A 22,688-nucleotide genomic window follows, 5' to 3' on the forward strand; every position below is an offset into this window, starting at 1 on the left:
GAAAACTAGAGACCTAGGGGAATCCAAGGAGGGGTGACTTGCGGGGCTCGGACCAGGTTCTGTTACCCAGAATCCTTTGCAAACCTCAAAATTTGGCTAAAAAAACACATGTTCCTCACATTTCTGTGGCAGAAAGTTCTGGAATCTGAGAGGAGCCACAAATTTCCTTCCACCAGCGTTCCCCCAAGTCTCCCGATAAAAATGATACCTCACTTGTGTGGGTAGGCCTAGCGCCCGCGACAGGAAACACCCCAAAGCGCAACGTGGTCACATCAAAAATTTTGGAAGAAAACAGAGGTGTTTTTTGCGAAGTGCCTACCTGTAGATTTTGGCCTCTAGCTCAGCCGGCACCTAGGGAAACCTACCAAACTTGTGCATTTCTGAAAACTAGAGACCTAGGGGAATCCAAGATGGGGTGACTTGCGGGGCTCGGACCAGGTTCTGTTACCCAGAATCCTTTGCAAACCTCAAAATTTGGGTAAAAAAACACATGTTCCTCACATTTCTGTGGCAGAAAGTTCTGGAATCTGGGAGGAGCTACGAATTTCCTGCCACCCAGCATTCCCCCAAGTCTCCCGATAAAAATGATACCTCAATTGTGTGGGTAGGCCTAGCGCCGGCGACAGGAAACACCCCAAAGCCCAACGTGGACACATCCAAAATTTTGGAAGAAAACAGAGGTGTTTTTTGCGAAGTGCCTACCTGTAGATTTTGGCCTCTAGCTCAGCCGGCACCTAGGGAAACCTACCAAACCTGTGCATTTCTGAAAACTAGAGACGTAGGGGAATCCAAGGAGGGGTGACTTGCGGGGCTCGGACCAGGTTCTGTTACCCAGAATCCTTTGCAAACCTCAAAATTTGGCTAAAAAAACACATGTTCCTCACATTTCTGTGGCAGAAAGTTCTGGAATCTGAGAGGAGCCACAAATTTCCTTCCACCCAGCGTTCCCCCAAGACTCCCGATAAAAATGATACCTCACTTGTGTGGGTAGGCCTAGCGCCCGCGACAGGAAACACCCCAAAGCGCAACGTGGACACATCAAAAATTTTGGAAGAAAACAGAGGTGTTTTTTGCGAAGTGCCTACCTGTAGATTTTGGCCTCTAGCTCAGCCGGCACGTACGGAAACCTACAAACCTGTGCATTTCTGAAAACTAGAGACCTAGGGGAATCCAAGATGGGGTGACTTGCGGGGCTCGGACCAGGTTCTGTTACCCAGAATCCTTTGCAAACCTCAAAATTTGGCTAAAAAAACACATGTTCCTCACATTTCTGTGGCAGAAATTTCTGGAATCTGAGAGGAGCCACAAATTTCCTTCCACCCAGCATTCCCCTAAGTCTCTCGATAAAAATGGTACCTCACTTCTGTGGGTAGGCCTAGCGCCCACGAAAGGAAATGGCCCAAAACACAACGTGTACAGAACATATTTTTTCACAGAAAACAGAGGTGTTTTTTGCAAAGTGCCTACCTGTGGAGTTTGCCCTGTAGCTCAGCCGGCCCCGGGAGGGGGGGGCAGAAATGCCCTAAAATAAATTTGACCCCCCAAGCCCCCCCTGCCCCTGCCCGGGAACAACCCCTGCCTACGGGGTCGCTCCCCCTGCATGACATTGGCGCCAAAAAACAAATCCCAGGTGCCTAGTGGTTTCTGCCCCCTTGGGGGCAGATTGACCTAAAATCGGCCAATCTGCCCCCAAGGGGGGCAGAAATGGCCTAAAATAAATTTGCCCCCCCAGCCCCCACCCCCGCCCCCGGGAGCGACCCTTGCCTACGGGGTCGCTCCCCCTGCGTGACATTGGCGCCAAAAAACAAATCCCAGGTGCCTAGTGGTTTCTGCCCCCTTGGGGGCAGATTGACCTAAAATCGGCCAATCTGCCCCAAGGGGGGCATAAATGGCCTAAATACAATTTGCCCCCCAGGGGAGCGACCCTTGCCTGATGGGTCGCTCCCCATCTCGAAAAAATAAAAAAATACAAAAATAACAAAAAAAATTGCCCTGGTGCCCTGAGGGTTCTGCCCCCCCCCCCGGGGGCAGAAATGGCCTAAAAAAAATTTGCCCCCCCCCAGCCCCCACCCCCGCCCCCGGGAGCGACCCTTGCCTACGGGGTCGCGACCCTTGCCTACGGGGTCGCTCCCCCTGCGTGACATTGGCGCCAAAATACAAATCCCCGGTGCCTAGTGGTTTCTGCCCCCTTCGGGGCAGATAGACCTAAAATCGGCCAATCTGGCCCCGGGGGGGGGGCAGAAATGGCCTAAATACAATTTGCCCCCCAAGGGGAGCAACCCTTGCCTGATGGGTCGCTCCTCATCTCTAAAAAAACAAACAAAAAAAAAAAAAATGGCCCTGGCGCCTAGAGGTTTCTGCCCCCCCCCCCCCCGGGGGCAGATCGGCCTAATATTAGCCCGATCTGCCCCCGGGTGGGGCAGAAATGGCCTAAAATAAATTTGCCCCCCCCAACCCAACCCCCCCCCCCCGGGAGCGACCCTTGCCTACGGGGTCGCTCCCCCTGTGTGACTTTGGCGCCAAAAAACAAATCCCCGGTGCCTAGTGGTTTCGGCCCCCTTGGGGGCAGATTGACCTAACATCGGCCAATCTGCCCCCAGGGGGGCAGAACTGGCCTAAATACAATTTGCCCCCCAGGGGAGCGACCCTTGCCTGATGGGTCGCTCCCCATCTCTAAAAAAAGAAAGAACAAAAAAAAAAACACACAAAAAAAATGTGCCCTGGCGCCTAGAGGTTTCTGCCCCCCGGGGGGGCAGAAATGGCCTAAAATAAATTTGCCCCCCCAGGCCCCCCCCCCCCCGGGAGCGACCCTTGCCTTCGGGGTCGCTCCCCCTGCGTGACATTGGCGCCAAAAAACAAATCCCAGGCGCCTAGTGGTTTCTGCCCCCTTGGGGGCAGATTGACCTAAAATCGGCCAATCTGCCCCCGGGGGGGGCAGAAATGGCCTAAATACAATTTGCCCCCCAAGGGGAGCGACCCTTGCCTAAGGGGTCGCTCCCCACCAAAAAAAAAAGAAATGAAACATAAAAAAAAAAAAAAAAAAAAAATGGTCCCTGGTGCCTAGAGGTTTCTGCCCCCCCTGGGGGCAGAAAAGGCCTTCTCAAAAAAATGCCCCCCCTGGGAGCGACCCTTGCCCAAGGGGTCGCTCCCTTTTGTCAGTTTCAATAAAAAAAAAAAATCCCTGGTGTCTAGTGGGGTTTCAAAAGCCGGATTGCAAGCAATCCGGCTTTTGAAACCCTCGGAGGGACTTCAAAGGGAAGGAAATACTTTTCCTTCCCTTTGAAGCCCCTCCGGGCCTCCCAAGTGATTGAAAAAGAAATGCTTTTGCATTTCTTTTTCAATCGCGCTGGAAGCAGAGCTTCCAGCGCGACTAGGGAGGCCCCTGTGACAAATCAGCGCGCGCTCGCGCGCTGATGTCACAGGGGGGGGTGGGGGGGTCGGGGGTGGAAGGGGAAGGTCTTCCCCTTCCATCCCGACTTGGGGGGGGGAAGGGGGGTGCACGGGGGGCGCGCTAGCGCGCCCCCAAGTTCCCCTGTGCCATGGACAAGATGATCTCGTCCAAGGCACAGGGGAACTGTAGCCTTGGACGAGATCATCTCATCCAAGGCACAGAACCGGTTAATGTTATTGTTAGGAAATAGCTTTAAAAAACAGTAGAAGTCACCGAAAAACACAAAGGTTACAGGGATGTTCTAGTTAGGAAAATAAATTTAAAAAGGAAAAAAACTTAGAAATTCACTAAAAAAACAATGTTACAGGGACATTATATTTAGATTTTACACATACAAAACCATAGCAATTTATCTGTTATAGTTAATTATCTCAAGTGACTATAACTCGAACCCTAAGGTAACTATAACTCATGCCCTCACTATGCACTACCAATTGCCCCACATATTACACCACTCAATCACTCATAACATCTTTTATGACGCCATTGATAATACCATTCTAGAGCTTGGATCTGTTCACCTGGACAAAAGCACTGCTCATGTCCACGAATGCTAAGTAAAAAATCCCTTCTTTTGTGTTTTGGCACCTATCTTATTCCTGTTATACATCAACATCCTGGATTCCTTTCTGGTAGCAAATGGGAGAGATTTGCCCAAAGTAAAGTGCATACTTATACCCTCCCTTTTACATGCTGATGTGGTAGTATTATTGTCCCGCACTGCCAACAGTCTTAAATGACTTGTTGAATTATTTATCAAGTTCATAGATGACCTGGAGCTGGACACTGACATTTCCAAAACACACTATATGGCATGTGGGTGGTAGTCCACAAAAAGTAGACCCATTACCATTAAGGGGGAGGTTATTCCAAGAGTAGTTGCTTTTCCCTACCTGGGGGTTATATTTGATCAACAGAACAACTGGTTGCCTTGTCTTGCTAACTGCTGAACTTGATTCAATCAAGCATATGGAGCTCACTTTAGGTTTGCATCTACAGTGGGTAGTAAACCTATCCTACCACTGCTTCAAATCTATAGAATGAAATGTTTTCCTGTGTTGTCATATGGTGCTGCAATTAAGGGGTATCATAATTGTATAGCATCTAACTAGAGGAGAATTGATTTTGTAGGAAACTCCTAGGCCTGCGTCAGAACAGCTCCTCTCTCTTTATGCATAAAGAGCTGAGCCATGAATATGTGGGAGATCATGTCAAACTTGCGAAGTTACTTTTGCCAATCGCAGTGTGGAATGGAGTGTAGACTGTTTTTAATAGGGACGTGATTGAAGACTGTCTCAGGTGTGTGTACGGCCATGAAATCCAGTGGCTTAATGTCTTTAGCACTGTTGCCATTTCTTAGGGTCAGCAACGGCACAGCCATTAGGGCAGAGGAGCTTTGCACCCCCTGCTGCCAGTGCAGCAAAGGTGAAAAATAAAATGGTAATAAAATGAATTACCATTTTATATTTCACTGCTCCCAGCCCAAACAGTGTTTGAGGGCCAGGCCATTGCTGCTGACCGGCAGCAGGGGAGTGGTGCTCACTCCAGTTTAAAGCACATTGGCTGGCTATCTTGTGACCGCCAGCCTGACATACACACTTTAACCTCTTCGCTGCCAGGCCTTTTCCCCCTCAGGTGCAAGACCTTTTTTTGGCTATTTGGGGCAGTTCGTGCTTAGGCCCTCATAGCTTTTTGTCCACATAAGCTACCCACGCCAAATTTGCTCCTTTTTTTCCAATATCGTAGGGATTCTAGAGGTACCCAGAGTTTGTGGGTTCCCCTGAGGAAGACCAAGAAATTAGCCAAAATACAGCAAAAATTGTATTTTTTTCAAAAACATTGGAAAAAAGAACTGCAGAAGAAGGCTTGTGTTTTTTTCCCTAAAAATGGCATCAACAAAGGGTTTGTAGTGCTAAAATCACCATCTTCCTAGCTTTCAGGAACAGGCAGACTTGAATGAGAAAACCCAATTTGTCAACACAATTTTGGCATTTTACTGGGACATATCCTATTTTCACAATTTTTTGTGCTTTCAGCCTCCTTCCAGTTAGTGACGGAAATGGGTGTGAAACCAATACTGGATTCCAGAAAGCTAAACATTTCAGAAAAGTATACACAATTATGAATTCAGCAATGGGTGATTTATGTAGATCCTGCAAGTGTTTCCTACAGAAAATAAGAGCTGAAATAAAAAAAAAATTGAAATTGAGGTGAAAAATCCAGCCATTTTTCTCGACGTTGCACCTTTTTCCTGCGATATCAGATTTTTTAAAGCAATATACCGTTACGTCTGTTGGACTCATCTGGTTGCGGGAATACATAGGGCTTGTAGGTTCATCAAGAACCCTAGGTTCCCAGAGCCAATAAACGAGCTGCACCTTGCAGTGGGTTTTCATTCTATACCGGGTATACAGTAATTAATGTGCTGAAATATAAAGAGTGAAAAATACATATCAAGAAAACATTTCCAAACATTTCCAAAATGGGCACAAGATAAGGTTTTGTAAAGCAGTGGTTATTTGCACATCTCTGAATTCCGGGGTGCCCGTACTAGCATGTGAATTACAGGGCATTTCTCAAATAGACGTCTTTTTTACACACTGTCTTACATTTAGAAGGAAAAAAAGTAGAGAAAGACAAGGGGCAATAACACTTCTTTTGCTATTCTGTCCCCTCCCAAGTTTCCCGATAATAATGGTACCTCACTTGCGTGGTTAGGCCTAATGTTCGCGACAGGAAACACAACATGGACACATCATATTTTTACATTGAAATCTGACATGTTTTTTGCAAAGTGCCTAGGTGTAGATTTTGGCCTCCAGCTCAGCCGGCACCTATGGAAACCTACCAAACCTGTGCATTTTTTTAAACTAGACACCTAAGGGAATCCAAGATGGGGTGACTTGTGGGGCTCTCTCCAGGTTCTGTCACCCAGAATCCTTTGAAAACCTCAACATTTTGCCAAAAAAAACACTTTTTCCTCTCATTTTGGTGACAGAAAGTTCTGGAATGTGAGTGGAGCCACACATTTCCTTCCACCCAGTGTTACCCCAAGTCTCCTGATAAAAATGGTACCTCACTTGTGTGGGTAGGCATAGAGCTCGTGAAAGAAAATGCCCCAAAACACTATCTGGACACATCAAAATGATCAAATACAAAACTACTTGGCACCTGCATTTTTGGTCCTGGGCTCAGCTACCATCTAGGGAAACCTACCAAACCCAGGCATTTCTGCAAACTAGACACCCGAGGGAGTCCAGGGAGGTGTGACTTGCATGGATCCCCCATTGTTTTCTTACCCAGAATCCTCAGCAAACCTCAAATTTAGCTAAAAAATCACCTTTTTCCCACATTTCTGTGTGGGATCACTACACCAGGACAATTTTCCTACCACCCAACGTTCCCCTCAGTCTTCCGGTAAAAATTATACCTCAGATGTGTAGGTGGGCCATGTGCCTGTGACAGGTAAGAGCCAAAAGCATGTCGAAATTGAGGGGGAACCAAAGTGGGTCCAAAAGGGGAGTTTGAAAAAAAACATTTTTTGGATGACAAGTGCAGCAGAATTTTGATCAGTATAGACGAGAAAATGTTGGGTGGTAGGAATTTTGTGGATTCCTGCAGATTCTGCAAGGTTCCATCACAAAAATGTGGGAAAAATTTGTGATTTCCAGCAAAGCTGGAGGTTTGCAGGGCATTGTGGGTAAGAAAATGGTGCAGGTGCATGTGAAGCACACCACCCTGGACTCACCCAGATGTTTAGTTTTCAGATGTGTCTAGGTCTTGTGGATTTTTCTACATGGCAGCATCCCAAAGCCAAAAAAGTGCAGCCCTCACCATTCCTAGTGGACGATTTTGAGAGTTACCAAGCTCTCATGGCCCAAATGTAAAACCAAAACCCAAAATAATCAAATGTCCTCTTGCTTGCCGTAGGATAAGATGTTTTAGTGTCTGCAGGGAGAGCTGGAAGACTGTTACCCCTTTCAGTTGGGGTGGGGGCATAACCAGGCCCATGCTGGTTGGTAGCCACCACCCCACTATTTTTTTTTATTCTATGGCATCTAGTAGACTTTCTACCCCCTGGGGTGTGGATTGGGGGTAAGTGCCCCATCTGCCCACTGGTGGGCAGAATAACTTTGGCCCCATTTATTTTAGAGTGGGGGTATGGCCATACCCCCACCCTCTTATGTTGAAAAAAAAATCTTCCCTGATCTCTGGTAAGCTTTCCCTTCCAAAAATAGGCAAATCTGCCCCTAAGAGGGGCAGATATGGCCAACAGTAATGTGCCCCCATGGGGAGCCACCCTTGTCCAAGGGGCTGCCCCCCAAACAAAACACACACATACACACACACAAATCCCTGGTGTCTAGTGGTTTCTGCCCCCAGATTGGCCCAACAAAAATAGGCCGATCAGCCCCCAAGGGAGGCAGAAATGGCCTAAATACAATTTGCCCTCCAGGGGAACAACTCTTGCCTAAGGGGTCACTCCACATACATAAAAACATAAAGTAAATAAATATATATATATATATATATATATATATATATATATATATATATATATATATATATATATATATATATATCTCCCTGGTGTCTAGAGGTTTCTGCCCCTGCAGAGGTAGATCAGCCTAATTATATTATAAATACAATTATATTAGGCTGATCTGCCTCCGGGGGGAGCAGAAAAGTCCTAAAAATATTTTGCACCTCCCCCGGATATCGACCCTTGCCTTGGGGGTTGCTCCACACATACAAAGAAAACATTTTTTATCCCTGGTGTCAAGAGGTTTTTCTGCCCCCCCGGTGCAAATCGGCCCAGGGGAGACAGAAATGGCCCAAAAATAATTTGCCCCCTCCCCTGGGGAGGGGCCCTTGTCCAAGGGGCCGCTTCCCTTATGCGTAAGTATGAAGAAAAAAAACTCCCTCGTGTCTAGTGGTTTCTGCCCCCCTGGGGGCAGAAATGGCCTAAAAATAATTTGGCCCCCCAGGGAGTGACCCTTGCCTAAGGGTCCCTCCTCACATATAAAACAAAACAAAAAAAAGAAAAAAATGATCCCTGCTGTCTAGGGGTTTTCTGTCCCCCCAACCAGGTGCAGATCAACCTAATTATATTAGGATGATCTGCACCTGGGGAGGCAGAAATGTCCTAGAAACAATTTCCCCCCCCCCGGGGAGTGTCCCTTGCCCAAGTGGCCGCTTCCCTCATGTGTGCAGTATAATAAAAAAAAACTCCCTGGTGTCTAGTGGTTTCTGCCAATCGGCCTAATTATCTTAGGCCGATCTGCCCCCAGGGAGGGCAGAAATGGCCTAAAAATAATATGGCCCCCTAGGGAGCGACCCTTGCCCAAGGGGCAACTCCCTTTATTGAAAAACTCTAAAAAAAAAAAAATCCCTGGTGTCTAGTGGGCATTTCTGCTGCCCGATCGCATCGCGACCAGTAGGCAGAAATGCTGTGAGAGATAGGAAAGGAAATAAAAGGTCTTTCCTTTCTTGCCTCACCCGCCCCACCTCCCATTAGGAAGAGAAATGCAAAAGCATTTCTCTTCCAGGATCAGCGCGATCCGAGGTGACCTCTGATGTGGTCAGCGCGCGATTTGCGTGCTGTCATCAGATGTCAATTGGGGGACATGGGGGTCGGGGTGGAAGGGGAAGTGATTCCCCTTCCATCCCTGACTGGGGTGTGTGGGCCGAGTGCAGGACAAGCTGGTCTCATCGCAGGCACATGGCAACCGTGTGCCTGTACAAGACCAGCTCGTCCCTGGCATGGGTGGGGTTAAACCTTTCCACCTAGCTGTCTTAGGCACTCGTTGCCTGCTGGAGCGTCAAGGCAGCTGCTCCAGACAATCCTGACACTGCCCTCATCCAGCTCATTTGCAGCATGAGAGCAGCATTGCAATTTAAAAAGAGTAAGTGGTTGAGGTTTCTTGCATGTTGTCGCACTGACGTCATTCAAAGCAGAAAACAGGAGGAAGAGGAATCGTTGGGAGGTACATTTTTAATTTTGTTATCTTTTTGGTCCACTGGCAGGCACTATGAGAAACACACATTGTCTTGAGCCTCAACTCTAGAGGTCTCAGTTAAGGCCTGTTATAAACAACAATCTATTTATAAGCCATGATGGAGAGCTTTGTCCTTTGAGCCTAAAGGCATTGTGATTTATTACAATGCGTATCACATGAATTGGTTCTTGGTCCACTCGTTGCCCCTCTACTGTTAAGGGTCACCGCCCGCCATTGTCTTGGGTCCCCCTGAACTGTTTTGTAGCCCGCAGCTGCTGAAAAAAGGTGACAGAAGTTTAATCAGGGACTTGTTCCTAAACCGTGCCAAAAAGAAAAGTGAGTGTAAGGCACTGAAGAAACCAACCTTGAGATTTCTTTTGCTCCTGAAAACCATTGCTGTCCCTGAACTCGCGACCCCACCAAGCAAAACTTTTCTTCAATAATTTGACTTCTAATGTCTCATTGATATTTTTATTGGCATTATAAAAGTTGTAATGACTGCTGTAATATATGGGGTACTAGCAGTGCACGGTGAGGGTGCAAGTAATATTTACCTTAGGCCCTGAGTAATAGTTACATGAAATAACTCTAACTCTAACTGCTGAATTTCTCTGGTTTTGTGTGAGTAAATTTAGAACCTAAGTATAAGGTACCTGTAACCTTTGGTTTTTGAAGTTAATTTATAAAGTTTTTTAAATTATATTCCTTAACTATACCATATCTGTAATATCTGTTTTTTCAGTGAATTACCATATTCCTTACTTTACATTGATTCAACCACCACCGTGCACGGCCTATGGCCAGGCTCTGCGGCCAATCCCCTATAACCACCCAACTCTCTGCTGTGCACGGCATTCAGCCATGTGTGGCAGGGTTGGCTGCATGGCCTGGACTATGGCCCGGCCCTGCAAGCCACCCCCCCAGCCACCCAACTCCATGCTGCACACAGCCTTTGACCATGTGCAGCAGGAGATAGCCACAGGGCCTGTCTCTCTGGGTATGAGAATAGGTGTGAGAGTGGCTATGAGAGAGTCTGTCTGAGTGTGAGAGTGGATGTGAGAGTGTCTGACTGTATTCCAACAGATGACGGTTGCAATCACCTCCACAAATAATTTCAGATAGTTTTTCAATATTGGAATCATAAAGTAAACACACTTGCTTTACCTTCGTCAAGTCTAGGAGTTAGGATCATTTGTCATTTCCAGAAGTGGAGCTTCAAATGAGGCTCCTGCTACATTTATATTTGTAAGTGCTTTCTGTTGAGGTTTAATATCTGTGAAATGAGCATTATGGTCAGGCCGGAAGCTCACCTGCTCATTTATCCAAGAGTCCACAGTTTGCACAAAATGTCCATCCAACTGGAACACTTTATACTGGCTAAATATTAAGTGCTACCTTGTTGGTTAAAGGTACAGTGTGAGGGAGAGGGCTGTGCATCACTTCCCCAGGGCCCACTTCAATTACATTGGGGGGAATGCACAGTCCTCCTCCCCTGGCCGATTTCGGCCATGGAGGCCCCATCCCCTGGCCCCAACTTTATAAAATGTCTCTTATTTCGGGGAGCTGGCATTGCTGTCACAGATAGGGAGCTGCTAAACATACTCTGTCTGTCCCTGTCTGTGAAAGCAATAGTTTTCTCTGTTTCCCTGCCGGCATGTCTGTGGGCAGGGAAACGTAGAAAACCTCTGCTCCCAGCAAGTGAGCTGTTTGATAGCTCTCTCTTGCTGAGAGCGTAGTGTTTGCTGTGATTCGGCCAATCAAAGCAAACAGCTGTGACCCTGGGGTGGGCAACCTGGGACATAGCAAGAACCAGCCCTGGGGGGTGGTGGTTCCAAGGACCATTATTGGCTCAAGAAGGCCCCCCCCCTCAATGTTTGCATTTATCCCCAGGAAGCTGGTGGTCCCCGGGGCCAAGAGTCCACAACGGACCACCTTCATTATCTTTTTTCAGACCTGGGGAGATGGCGGTCCCCGGGACTAAGGCGGGCAGTGTGCCCCCCAGCATTTATTTCATGATTTGACCCAAATAACTGGCTGACCCTGGGGCTGCAGGGGACCTCACAAGCTCCGTGCATTTATTTCATCATGTGCCGCGCGGAGGTGGGGGTCCCCAGAGCTGTGGGGGGGCATGCACCACCACACATATAATTAAATATGAGCCCCGGAGGTGGCTGTTTCTGGGGCATAAATAAGCCCAGGAGGAGTGCCCCGTGCACCCTCCTTCTTTATTCTTTATTTGATCATATGACCTAGCCCACTCGGGGGCTTTAGTAAAACAAGCAATAGAGACCCCGCTTATTTTTTTATTTTTTTTTGCAGTGGATTTGCAACCCTGTCGCGAATTCAAGGCAACATATTTTTTTTTAAATTGCTTTTTGACCTGTGGGGTTCCCTCTGGGACCCCAGCACCAGAGTTAAAGGGACAGGGTATCCCTAGCCTGGCCCCTATTCTTTTTTAATATTTTTTTCTGGGACTTGGCTAAACCCCTGTTGTCCTAGCCGCCTCCATGCTTCCTGCTGTGACCCCTTCCCACACTGCCCTTGCTTGCTGGAACCGGGGTGTTTGCTGTGACTTGGCAGGAGCTGTCAAAGTTCCCTCCAAGTCACAGCAAACAGCAATGTCCCAGGGGTGGGCACCCCAGCACATAGCAGGAGCTGGCCCTGGTGGTTGGTGGTCCCCAGGGTCATTATTGGCTCTTTGACTGGTATTTTCAGTGATTTTTCTTTTTTTAAATTCTATTTCCTAACCACAACATCCCGGTAATCTTTGTTTTTTTCAGTGAATTTCAAAGTTTTTTAAAATCTGTTTCCTAGCTATCATGTCCCTCTAACCTTTGGTTTTTGTTAGTGAACTTCTAAGGTTTTATTTAATTGTGTTTCCTAGCTATTATGTCCCTATAAACTTAGTTTTTTTTTCATTAAATATATATTCTTTTTTTAATGCACCAAGGGGCTTGACCACAAGGTCTGGCTTTGTGCATCCAACCCCTGTGCATGCATTCCACCACACGCCCTGCGCAGCTTTCGAGGGAAATGCAAAGAGAAGGCACACAAAAACTAGGATGTTGTGCATGCCTGCTGGATGCGTTTAACTTGTTCTCATTGCTTTTTCCGTGCTTCCTCCCCCACTGTTTTTTTTGTGTGTCTGCTCCTTGATTTAACCTCCTTCTCCCTAACTTCTCCTTGCTCTCATCCACATTTTGTGCATGCCTACTTCTTGCCTTTCCATCCTTCTCACTGTCGTCCCCTTACTCACAGCCCGGTTATGTGCGTGCTTTCTGTCCTCCTTTGCTTCCTTCTGTTTTGTCCTTGTGCTCAGCCCAGTTTTGTGCATATCTGCAGCCTCCCTCTCATCCTTCTCACTGCTTCCCTCCTTTCCCTCAACCTAGTTTTGTGCACATCTGCTGCTTGCCTTTCCCTCCTCACTGCTTTCTCCTTGCACTCAGCCCGGTTTTCTCAATGCCTGCTGCCTGTCTTTCCCTTCTTCTCAATGCTTTTTACTAGCACTCAGCACGGTTTTGTGCATGCCTCCTGCCTGCCCCTCACTCCTTCTCACTGCTTTCTGCTTGTGCTCAGCCTAGTTTAGTCTGTGCCTGCTGCCTGTCTCTCCCCCCTTCTCACTGCTTTCTTCTTGCACTCAGCCTGGTTTTGTGCATGCCCGCTGCCTGTCTCTCTCACTCTCCTTCTAACTGCTTTATGCTTGCACTCTTTTAGTTGCAGTTTTATGCGTGGTGGCCTCTCCCTCCTTCTCACTGCTTTCTTGAGTGTGCTCAGCCCGGTTTTGTGCATGACACCTCTCTGTTTCTCCCTCCTCTCTGCTATATGCTTGCACTCAGCTCCGTTTAGTGTTTACCTCCTACCTGCCTTTCCTTCCTTCTCACTGCTTTGTCCTTGTGTTTAGTCTAGTTCTTTCAGTGCCTGTTTCATGCCTCTCCCTTCTTCTCACTGCAATCTCCTTGCGCTCAACCCAGTTTTGTCCTGCCAGCTTCCTGTGTTTCCCTCCTTCTCATTGCTTTTTCCTTGCGCTCAGCCCAGTTTTGTGTGTGCCTGCTTTCCTTTTCTCCCTCGTTCTCAGTGCTTGGTTCTTGTACTCAACCCAGTTTTGTCTGTGCCTGCTGCATGCCTTTCCCTCCTCATTGCTTTTCTTTGAGCTCCTCACGGTTTTGTGAGTGCCTGCTGCCCACCTTTTCCTCCTTCCTACTGGTTACTGCTTGTGTCCAGCTGAATTTTGTATGTGCTTGCTGCCTGCCTCTCCCTCCTTTTCAGTGCCTTATGAATGTGCTCAGCCCAGTTTTGTGTTTGCATTCTGCATGCCTCTCCCTCCTTCTCACTCCTTTCTCCTTGCCCTCAGCCTGGTTTTGTGTGTACCTGCTAGCTTCATTTCCCTCCTTTTCACTGCTCTGTCCATGTGTGCAGCCCAGTTTTGTCCATGCCTGCTGCCTGCCTCTCTCTCCTTCTCACTGCCTTCAGATTGGGGTCAACCCAGTTTTGTGTGTGCCTGCTGCCTGCCTCTCTCTCCTTCTCACGGTTTTATGCTTGTGCTCAGCCCAGTTTTGTCCATGCCTGCTGATCTCCTTTCCCTTCTTCTCACTGTTTTCTCCTTGTGCTCAGCCCGGTTTTGTCCCTGCTGGTAGCCTGCCTTTCCCTCCTTCGCATTGATTTCCCTAGTGCTCAGCTGGGTTTGTGCATGGCTTCTACTCTCCTTTCCCTCCTTCTCACTGCTTTCCCCTTGAACTCAGACTGATTCTGTGGTTGCCCACTGCCTACCTCTCCTTCCATCTCACTGCTTTCTGCTTGAGCTCAGCCAAGTTTGTGCATGCCTGCTGCCTGCCTCTCCCTCTGCCTCACTGCTTTCTGCTTGTGCCCAGCCCAAATTCATGCGTGACTGCAGTCTGCCTCTTCCTTCTTCTCACTTCTTTCTCCTTGTTCTCGTCCCAGTTCTCTAGCCACCTGCTGCTTGCCTCTACCTCCTTCTCAATGCTTTCTCCTTACACTCAGCCCTATATTGTGCCTGCCTTCTGTCCTCCTCTCCCTCCTTCTCCCTCCTTCTCACAGCTTTCCACTTGTGCAAAGCCCAGTTTTGTGTGTGCCTGCTGCCTGCCTCTCCCTCATTCTATCTGCTTTCTCCTTGCACTCAGCCCGGTTTTGTGTATAACTGCTCCCTGCCTCTGCCTTCTTCTCACTCCTTTCTCCTTGCTGTCAGCCCGGCATTGTGTGTGCCTGCTGCCTGCCTTTCCCTTCTTCTCAATACTTTTTCTGTGCCCTCTGCCGTTTTTTTCCATGTTGGCTGCCTTTCTTTCCCTTCTGCTCATTTCTTTTTTCTTGGGCTCAGCCCGGTTTTGTGGGAGCTTTCTGCCTGCCTCTCCTTCCTTCGCACTATTATATGCTTGCACTAAGCATAGGTTTGTCCATGACTTATGCCTGCCTCCCCTCCTTCTCACTGCTTTATGCTTACGCTCAGTCTGGTTTTGTATGTTGCTCCTGCCTGCCTGTCCCTCCCTCTCTATACTTTCTGCTCACACAGCTCAGTTTTGTATGTACCTGCTGCCTGCCTCTCCCTCCTTCTCACTGATTTCCCCTTGCTCTCAGCCCGGTTTTGTGCTTGCATGCTGCCTGCCTCTCCCTCTTTCTCACTGATTTCTCCTTGCTCTCAGCCAAGTTTTGTGCCTGCCTGTTGCCTGCATCTCCCTTCTTCTCAATGTTTTCTGCTTGCGCTCAGCCCAGATTTGTATGTACCTGCTGTCCTCCTTTCCTTCCTTTTCACTTCTTTGTCATTGACCTCAACTCAATTTTGTTCCTGCCTGCTGCTTGTTTCCCTCCTTTTCATTGTTTTTTCCTTGCGCTCAGCCCAGTTTTGTGTGTGCCTGCTGCTTACTTTTCCCTCTGTATGAATACTTTCTCCTTGTTCTCAGCCCAGTTGTCTGCATGGCTCCTGCCAGCCTCTTCTTCCTTCGCTCTTCTTTCTGCTTGCAATCAGCTTGGTTTTGTGCATATGTGATGCCTGTCTCTCCCTCTTTCTCCCCGCTTTGTCCTTGCACTCAGCCCGGTTTTGTCTGTGCTGCTGCCTGCCTCTCCCTCCTTCTCACTGCTTTGTAATTGCACTCAACCCGGTTTTGTCCACTCCTGCTGAATGCCTTTCCCTCCTTCTCATTCTTTTTTCCTTGCACTCATCCCGTATGTGCCAGCTGCCCACCTTTACCTCCTTCTCACTGCTTTCTGCTTGTGCTCAGCCTAAATTTGTGCTTGACTGCTCCCTGCCTCTCCCTCCTTCTCACTGCTGTGTCCTTGCTCTCAGCCCGGTTCACTGCATGACGCTGTCTTCCTTCCCCTCATTCTCACTGCTTTCTGATCAGGCTGGTTTTGTGCATACCTGCTGCCTGCCTCTCCCTCCTTCTCATGGCTTTGTTTTTGCACTGAGCCTGGTTTTGTCTGTGCCTGCCTTAACCTCCTTCTCCTTGTTTTCTCATTGCAGTCAGCCCAGTTCTGTGTGTGCCTGCTGCCCTCCTTTTCTGTCTTTTCACTGCTTTCTGCTTGATCTCAGCCCTTTTTTGTTTTAACTGCTGCCTGCCTCTCCCTCCTTCTCACTGCTTTCTCCTTACACTCAGCACAGTTTTGTCAGTGCCTGCTTCCTCCCTTTCCCTTCTTCTCACAGATTTGTTCTTGCGTTCAGCCCTGTTTTGTGCATTCCTCCTGCCTGCCTCTCCTTCCTTCTCACTACTTTCTGCATGTGCTCGACCCTGTTTTATGTGTGGCTCCTGCCTGCTTCTATGACCTTCTCTCTGCTTTCTGCTTGTGCTCAGCTGGGTTTTGTGCGTAACTGCCTCCTGTCATCCCAACTTTCGCTGCTTTGTCCTTGCACTCAGCCCTCTTTTGTCCCTGCCTGCCTCTACATTCTTCTCACTGCTTTCCCTTTGCGTTCAGCCTGGTTTTATGCATACATGCTGCCCAGTTTTGTGTGTGCCTGCAGTTTGCCTTTCCCTCCTTCAAACTGCTTTGTCCTTGAGTTCAGCCCAATTTTGGCAGTGCCTGCTGCCTGCCTCTCCCTCCTTCTCATTGCTTTCTGCTTGCTCTGAGTCTGGCTTTGTGCATGCCTGCTGCCTGCCTCTCTCCCCTTCTGACTACTTTCAGCTTGTGCTCAGTGCAGTTTTGTGCTTGACTGTTCCCTTCCTCTACCTTCTTCTCACTGCTGTCTCCTTGCTCTCCGCCCAGTTCTGAGCATGACTGCTGTCCTCCTTTCCCCTTCTTCTCACTGCTTTCTGCTCAGCCTATTTTTTTGCGTGCCTGCTGCCAACCTGTACCTTTTTCTCACTGCTTTCTGCTTGCTGACCACCCAGTTTTTTGTGCGCTTACTGCCTGCCTCTCCGTCCTTCTCACTGCTTTCTGCTTGAGCTCAGCCAAGTTTGTGCATGCCTGCTGCCTGCCTCTCCCTCCGCCTCCCTGCTTTCTGCTTGAACTCAGACTGATTCTTTGGTTGCCCACTGCCTACCTCTCCCACCATCTCACTGCTTTCTGCTGGAGCTCAGCCAAGTTTGTGCATGCCTGCTGCCTGCCTCTCCCTCCGCCTCACTGCTTTCTGCTTGTGCCCAGCCCAAATTCATGCATGACTGCAGTCTGCCTCTTCCTTCTTCTCACTGCTTTCTTCTTGTTCTCGGCCCAGTTCTCTAGCCGCCTGCTGCTTGCCTCTACCTCCTTCTCAATGCTTTCTCCTTACACTCAGCCCTCTATTGTGCCTGCCTTCTGTCCTCCTCTCCCTCCTTCTCCCTCCTTCTCACTGCTTTCCACTTGTGCACAGCCTAGTTTTGTGTGTGCCTGCTGCCAGCCTCTCCCTCATTCTATCTGCTTTCTCCTTGCACTCAGCCCGGTTTTGTGTATAACTGCTTCCTGCCTCTGCCTTCTTCTCACTCCTTTCTCCTTGCTGTCAGCCCGGCATTGTGTGTGCCTGCTGCCTGCCTTTCCCTTCTTCTCAATACTTTTTCTGTGCCCTCTCCGTTTTTTCCATGCTGGCTGCCTTTCTTTCCCTTCTGCTCATTTCTTTTTTCTTGGGCTCAGCCCGGTTTTGTATGAGCTTTCTGCCTGCCTCTCCTTCCTTCGCACTATGATATGCTTGCACTAAGCATAGGTTTGTCCATGACTTATGCCTGCCTCCCCTCCTTCTCACTGCTTTATGCTTACGCTCAGTCTGGTTTTGTATGTAGCTCCTGCCTGCCTGTCCCTCCTTCTCTATACTTTCTGCTCACACCACTCAGTTTTGTATGTACCTGCTGCCTGCCTCTCCCTTCTTCTCACTGATTTCCCCTTGCTCTTAGCCCGGTTTTGTGCTTGCATGCAGCCTGCCTCTCCCTCTTTCTCACTGATTTCCCCTTGCTCTCAGCCAAGTTTTGTGCCTGGCTGCTGCCTGCATCTCCCTTCTTCTCAATGTTTTCTGCTTGCGCTCAGCCCAGATTTGTATGTACCTGCTGTCCTCCTTTCCTTCCTTTTCACTTCTTTGTCATTGACCTCAACCCAATTTTGTTCCTGCCTGCTGCTTGTTTCCCTCCTTTTCATTGTTTTTTCCTTGCTCTCAGCCCAGTTTTGTGTGTGCCTGCTGATTACTTTTCCCTCTTTATGAAAACTTTCTCCTTGTTCTCAGCCCAGTTGTCTGCATGGCTCCTGCCAGCCTCTTCTTCATTCGCTCTTCTTTCTGCTTGCAATCAGCTTGGTTTTGTGCATATGTGATGCCTGTCTCTCCCTCTTTCTCCCTGCTTTGTTTTTGCACTCAGCCCGGTTTTGTCTCTGCTGCTGCCTGCCTCTCCCTCCTTCTCACAGCTTTGTAATTGCACTCAATCCGGTTTTGTCCACTCCTGCTGAAGGCCTTTCCCTCCTTCTCATTCTTTTTTACTTGCACTCATCCCGTATGTGCCTGCTGCCCACCTTTTCCTCCTTCTCACTCCTTTCTGCTTGTGCTCAGCCTAAATTTGTGCTTGACTGCTCCCTGCCTCTCCCTCCTTCTCACTGCTGTGTCCTTGCTCTCAGCCCGGTTCACTGCATGACGCTGTCTTCCTTCCCCTCATTCTCACTGCTTTCTGATCAGGCTGGTTTTGTGCATACCTGCTGCCTGCCTCTCCCTCCTTCTCATGGCTTTGTTTTTGCACTGAGCCTGGTTTTGTCTGTGCCTGCCTTACCCTCCTTCTCCCTGTTTTCTCATTGCAGTCAGCCCAGTTCTGTGTGTGCCTGCTGCCCTCCTTTTCTGTCTTTTCACTGCTTTCTGCTTGAGCTCAGACCTTTTTTTTCTTGACTGCTGCCTGCCTCTCCCTCCTTCTCACTGCTTTCTCCTTACACTCAGCTCAGTTTTGTCAGTGCCTACTTCCTCCCTTTCCCTTCTTCTCACTGATTTTTTCTTGCGTTCAGCCCTGTTTTGTGCATTCCTCCTGCCTGCCTCTCCTTCCTTCTCACTACTTTCTGCATGTGCTCGACCCTGTTTTATGTGTGGCTCCTGCCTGCTTCTATGACCTTCTCTCTGCTTTCTGCTTGTGCTCAGCTGGGTTTTGTGCGTAACTGCCTCCTGTCATCCCAACTTTCGCTGCTTTGTCCTTGCACTCAGCCCTCTTTTGTCCCTGCCTGCCTCTACATTCTTCTCACTGCTTTCCCTTTGTGTTCAGCCTGGTTTTATGCATACATGCTGCCCAGTTTTGTGTGTGCCTGCAGTTTGCCTTTCCCTCCTTCAAACTGCTTTGTCCTTGTGTTCAGCCCAATTTTGGTTGTGCCTGCTGCCTGCCTCTCCCTCCTTCTCATTGCTTTCTGCTTGCTGTGAGTCTGGCTTTGTGCATGCCTGCTGCCTGCCTCTCTCCCCTTCTGACTACTTTCAGCTTGTGCTCAGTCCAGTTTTGTGCTTGACTGTTCCCTTCCTCTACCTTCTTCTCACTGCTGTCTCCTTGCTCTCAGCCCAGTTCTGAGCATGACTGCTGTCCTCCTTTCCCCTTCTTCTCACTGCTTTCTGCTCAGCCTATTTTTTTTGTGTGCCTGCTGCCAACCTGTACCTTTTTCTCACTGCTTTCTGCTTGATGACCACTCAGTTTGTTGTGCGCTTACTGCCTGCCTCTCCGTCTTTCTCACTGCTTTCTGCTTGAGCTCAGCCAAGTTTGTGCATGCCTACTGCCTGCCTCTCCCTCCGCCTCACTGCTTTCTGCTTGAACTCAGACTGATTCTGTGGTTGCCCACTGCCTACCTCTCCCTCCATCTCACTGCTTTCTGCTTGAGCTCAGCCAAGTTTGTGCATGCCTGCTGCCTGCTTCTCCCTCCGCCTCACTGCTTTCTGCTTGTGCCCAGCCCAAATTCATTCGTGACTGCAGTCTGCCTCTTCCTTCATCTCACTGCTTTCTTCTTGTTCTCGGCCCAGTTCTCTAGCCGCCTGCTGCTTGCCTCTACCTCCTTCTCAATGCTTTCTCCTTACACTCAGCCCTGTATTGTGCCTGCCTCCTGTCCTCCTCTCCCTCCTTCTCCCTCCTTCTCACTGCTTTCCACTTGTGCACAGCCTAGTTTTGTGTGTGCCTGCTGCCTGCCTCTCCCTCATTCTATCTACTTTCTCCTTGCACTCAGCCCGGTTTTGTGTATAACTGCTTCCTGCCTCTGCCTTCTTCTCACTCCTTTCTCCTTGCTGTCAGCCCGGCATTGTGTGTGCCTGCTGCCTGCCTTTCCCTTCTTCTCAATACTTTTTCTGTGCCCTCTGCCGTTTTTTTCCATGCTGGCTGCCTTTCTTTCCCTTCTGCTCATTTCTTTTTTCTTGGGCTCAGCCCGGTTTTGTGTGAGCTTTCTGCCTGCCTCTCCTTCCTTCGCACTATGATATGCTTGCACTAAGCATAGGTTTGTCCATGACTTATGCCTGCCTCCCCTCCTTCTCACTGCTTTATGCTTACGCTCAGTCTGGTTTTGTATGTTGCTCCTGCCTGCCTGTCCCTCCTTCTCTATACTTTCTGCTCACACCGCTCAGTTTTGTATGTACCTGCTGCCTGCCTCTCCCTCCTTCTCACTGATTTCCCCTTGCTCTCAGCCCGGTTTTGTGCTTGCATGCTGCCTGCCTCTTCCTCTTTCTCACTGATTTCTCCTTGCTCTCAGCCAAGTTTTGTGCCTGCCTGCTGCCTGCATCTCCCTTCTTCTCAATGTGTTCTGCTTGCGCTCAGCCCATATTTGTATGTACCTGCTGTCCTCCTTTCCTTCCTTTTCACTTCTTTGTCATTGACCTCAACTCAATTTTGTTCCTGCCTGCTGCTTGTTTCCCTCCTTTCATAGTTTTTTCCTTGCTCTCAGCCAAGTTTTGTGTGTGCCTGCTGATTACTTTTCCCTCTTTATGAGAACTTTCTCCTTGTTCTCAGCCCAGTTGTCTGCATGGCTCCTGCCAGCCTCTTCTTCCTTCGCGCTTCTTTCTGCTTGCAATCAGCTTGGTTTTGTGCATATGTGATGCCTGTCTCTCCCTCTTTCTCCCCGCTTTGTCCTTGCACTCAGCCCAGTTTTGTCTGTGCTGCTGCCTGCTCTCCCTCCTTCTCACAGCTTTGTAATTGCACTCAACCTGGTTTTGTCCACTCCTGCTGAAGGCCTTTCCCTCCTTCTCATTCTTTTTTCCTTGCACTCATCCCGTATGTGTCTGTTGCCCACCTTTTCCTCCTTCTCACTGCTTTCTGCTTGTGCTCAGCCTAAATTTGTGCTTGACTGCTCCCTGCCTCTCCCTCCTTCTCACTGCTGTGTCCTTGCTCTCAGCCCGGTTCACTGCATGACGCTGTCTTCCTTCCCCTCATTCTCACTGCTTTCTGATCAGGCTGGTTTTGTGCATACCTGCTGCCTGCCTCTCCATCCTTCTCATGGCTTTGTTTTTGCACTGAGCCTGGTTTTGTCTGTGCCTGCCTTACCCTCCTTCTCCCTGTTTTCTCATTGCAGTCAGCCCAGTTCTGTGTGTGCCTGCTGCCCTCCTTTTCTGTCTTTTCACTGCTTTCTGCTTGAGCTCAGCCCTTTTTTTCTTTAACTGCTGCCTGCCTCTCCCTCCTTCTCACTGCTTTCTCCATACACTCAGCACAGTTTTGTCAGTGCCTGCTTCCTCCCTTTCCCTTCTTCTCACTGATTTTTTCTTGCGTTCAGCCCTGTTTTGTGCATTCCTCCTGCCTGCCTCTCCTTCCTTCTCACTACTTTCTGCATGTGCTCGACCCTGTTTTATGTGTGGCTCCTGCCTGCTTCTATGACCTTCTCTTTGCTTTCTGCTTGTGCTCAGCTGGGTTTTGTGCGTAACTGCCTCCTGTCATCCCAACTTTCGCTGCTTTGTCCTTGCACTCAGCCCTCTTTTGTCCCTGCCTGCCTCTACATTCTTCTTACTGCTTTCCCTTTGCGTTCAGCCTGGTTTTAGGCATACATGCTGCCCAGTTTTGTGTGTGCCTGCAGTTTGCCTTTCCCTCCTTCAAACTGCTTTGTCCTTGTGTTCAGCCCAATTTTGGCTGTGCCTGCTGCCTGCCTCTCCCTCCTTCTCATTGCTTTCTGCTTGCTCTGAGTCTGGCTTTGTGCATGCCAGCTGCCTGCCTCTCTCCCCTTCTGACTACTTTCAGCTAGTGCTCAGTGCAGTTTTGTGCTTGACTGTTCCCTTCCTCTACCTTCTTCTCACTGCTGTCTCCTTGCTCTCAGCCCAGTTCTGAGCATGACTGCTGTCCTCCTTTCCCCTTCTTCTCACTGCTTTCTGCTCAGCCTATTTTTTTGCGTGCCTGCTGCCAACCTGTACCTTTTTCTCACTGCTTTCTGCTTGCTGACCACCCAGTTTTTTGTGCGCTTACTGCCTGCCTCTCCGTCCTTCTCACTGCTTTCTGCTTGAGCTCAGCCAAGTTTGTGCATGCCTGCTGCCTGCCTCTCCCTCCACCTCACTGCTTTCTGCTTGAACTCAGACTGATTCTTTGGTTGCCCACTGCCTACCTCTCCCTCCATCTCACTGCTTTCTGCTTGAGCTCAGCCAAGTTTGTGCATGCCTGCTGCCTGCCTCTCCCTCCGCCTCACTGCTTTCTGCTTGAACTCAGACTGATTCTGTGGTTGCCCACTGCCTACCTCTCCCTCCATCTCACTGCTTTCTGCTTGAGCTCAGCCAAGTTTGTGCATGCCTGCTGCCTGCCTCTCCCTCCGCCTCACTGCTTTCTGCTTGTGCCCAGCCCAAATTCATGCATGACTGCAGTCTGCCTCTTCCTTCTTCTCACTGCTTTCTTCTTGTTCTCGGCCCAGTTCTCTAGCCGCCTGCT

This window comes from Pleurodeles waltl, chromosome 1_2 (genome assembly GCF_031143425.1).
Source record: "Pleurodeles waltl isolate 20211129_DDA chromosome 1_2, aPleWal1.hap1.20221129, whole genome shotgun sequence".
NCBI classification, from domain to species: domain Eukaryota; kingdom Metazoa; phylum Chordata; class Amphibia; order Caudata; family Salamandridae; genus Pleurodeles; species Pleurodeles waltl.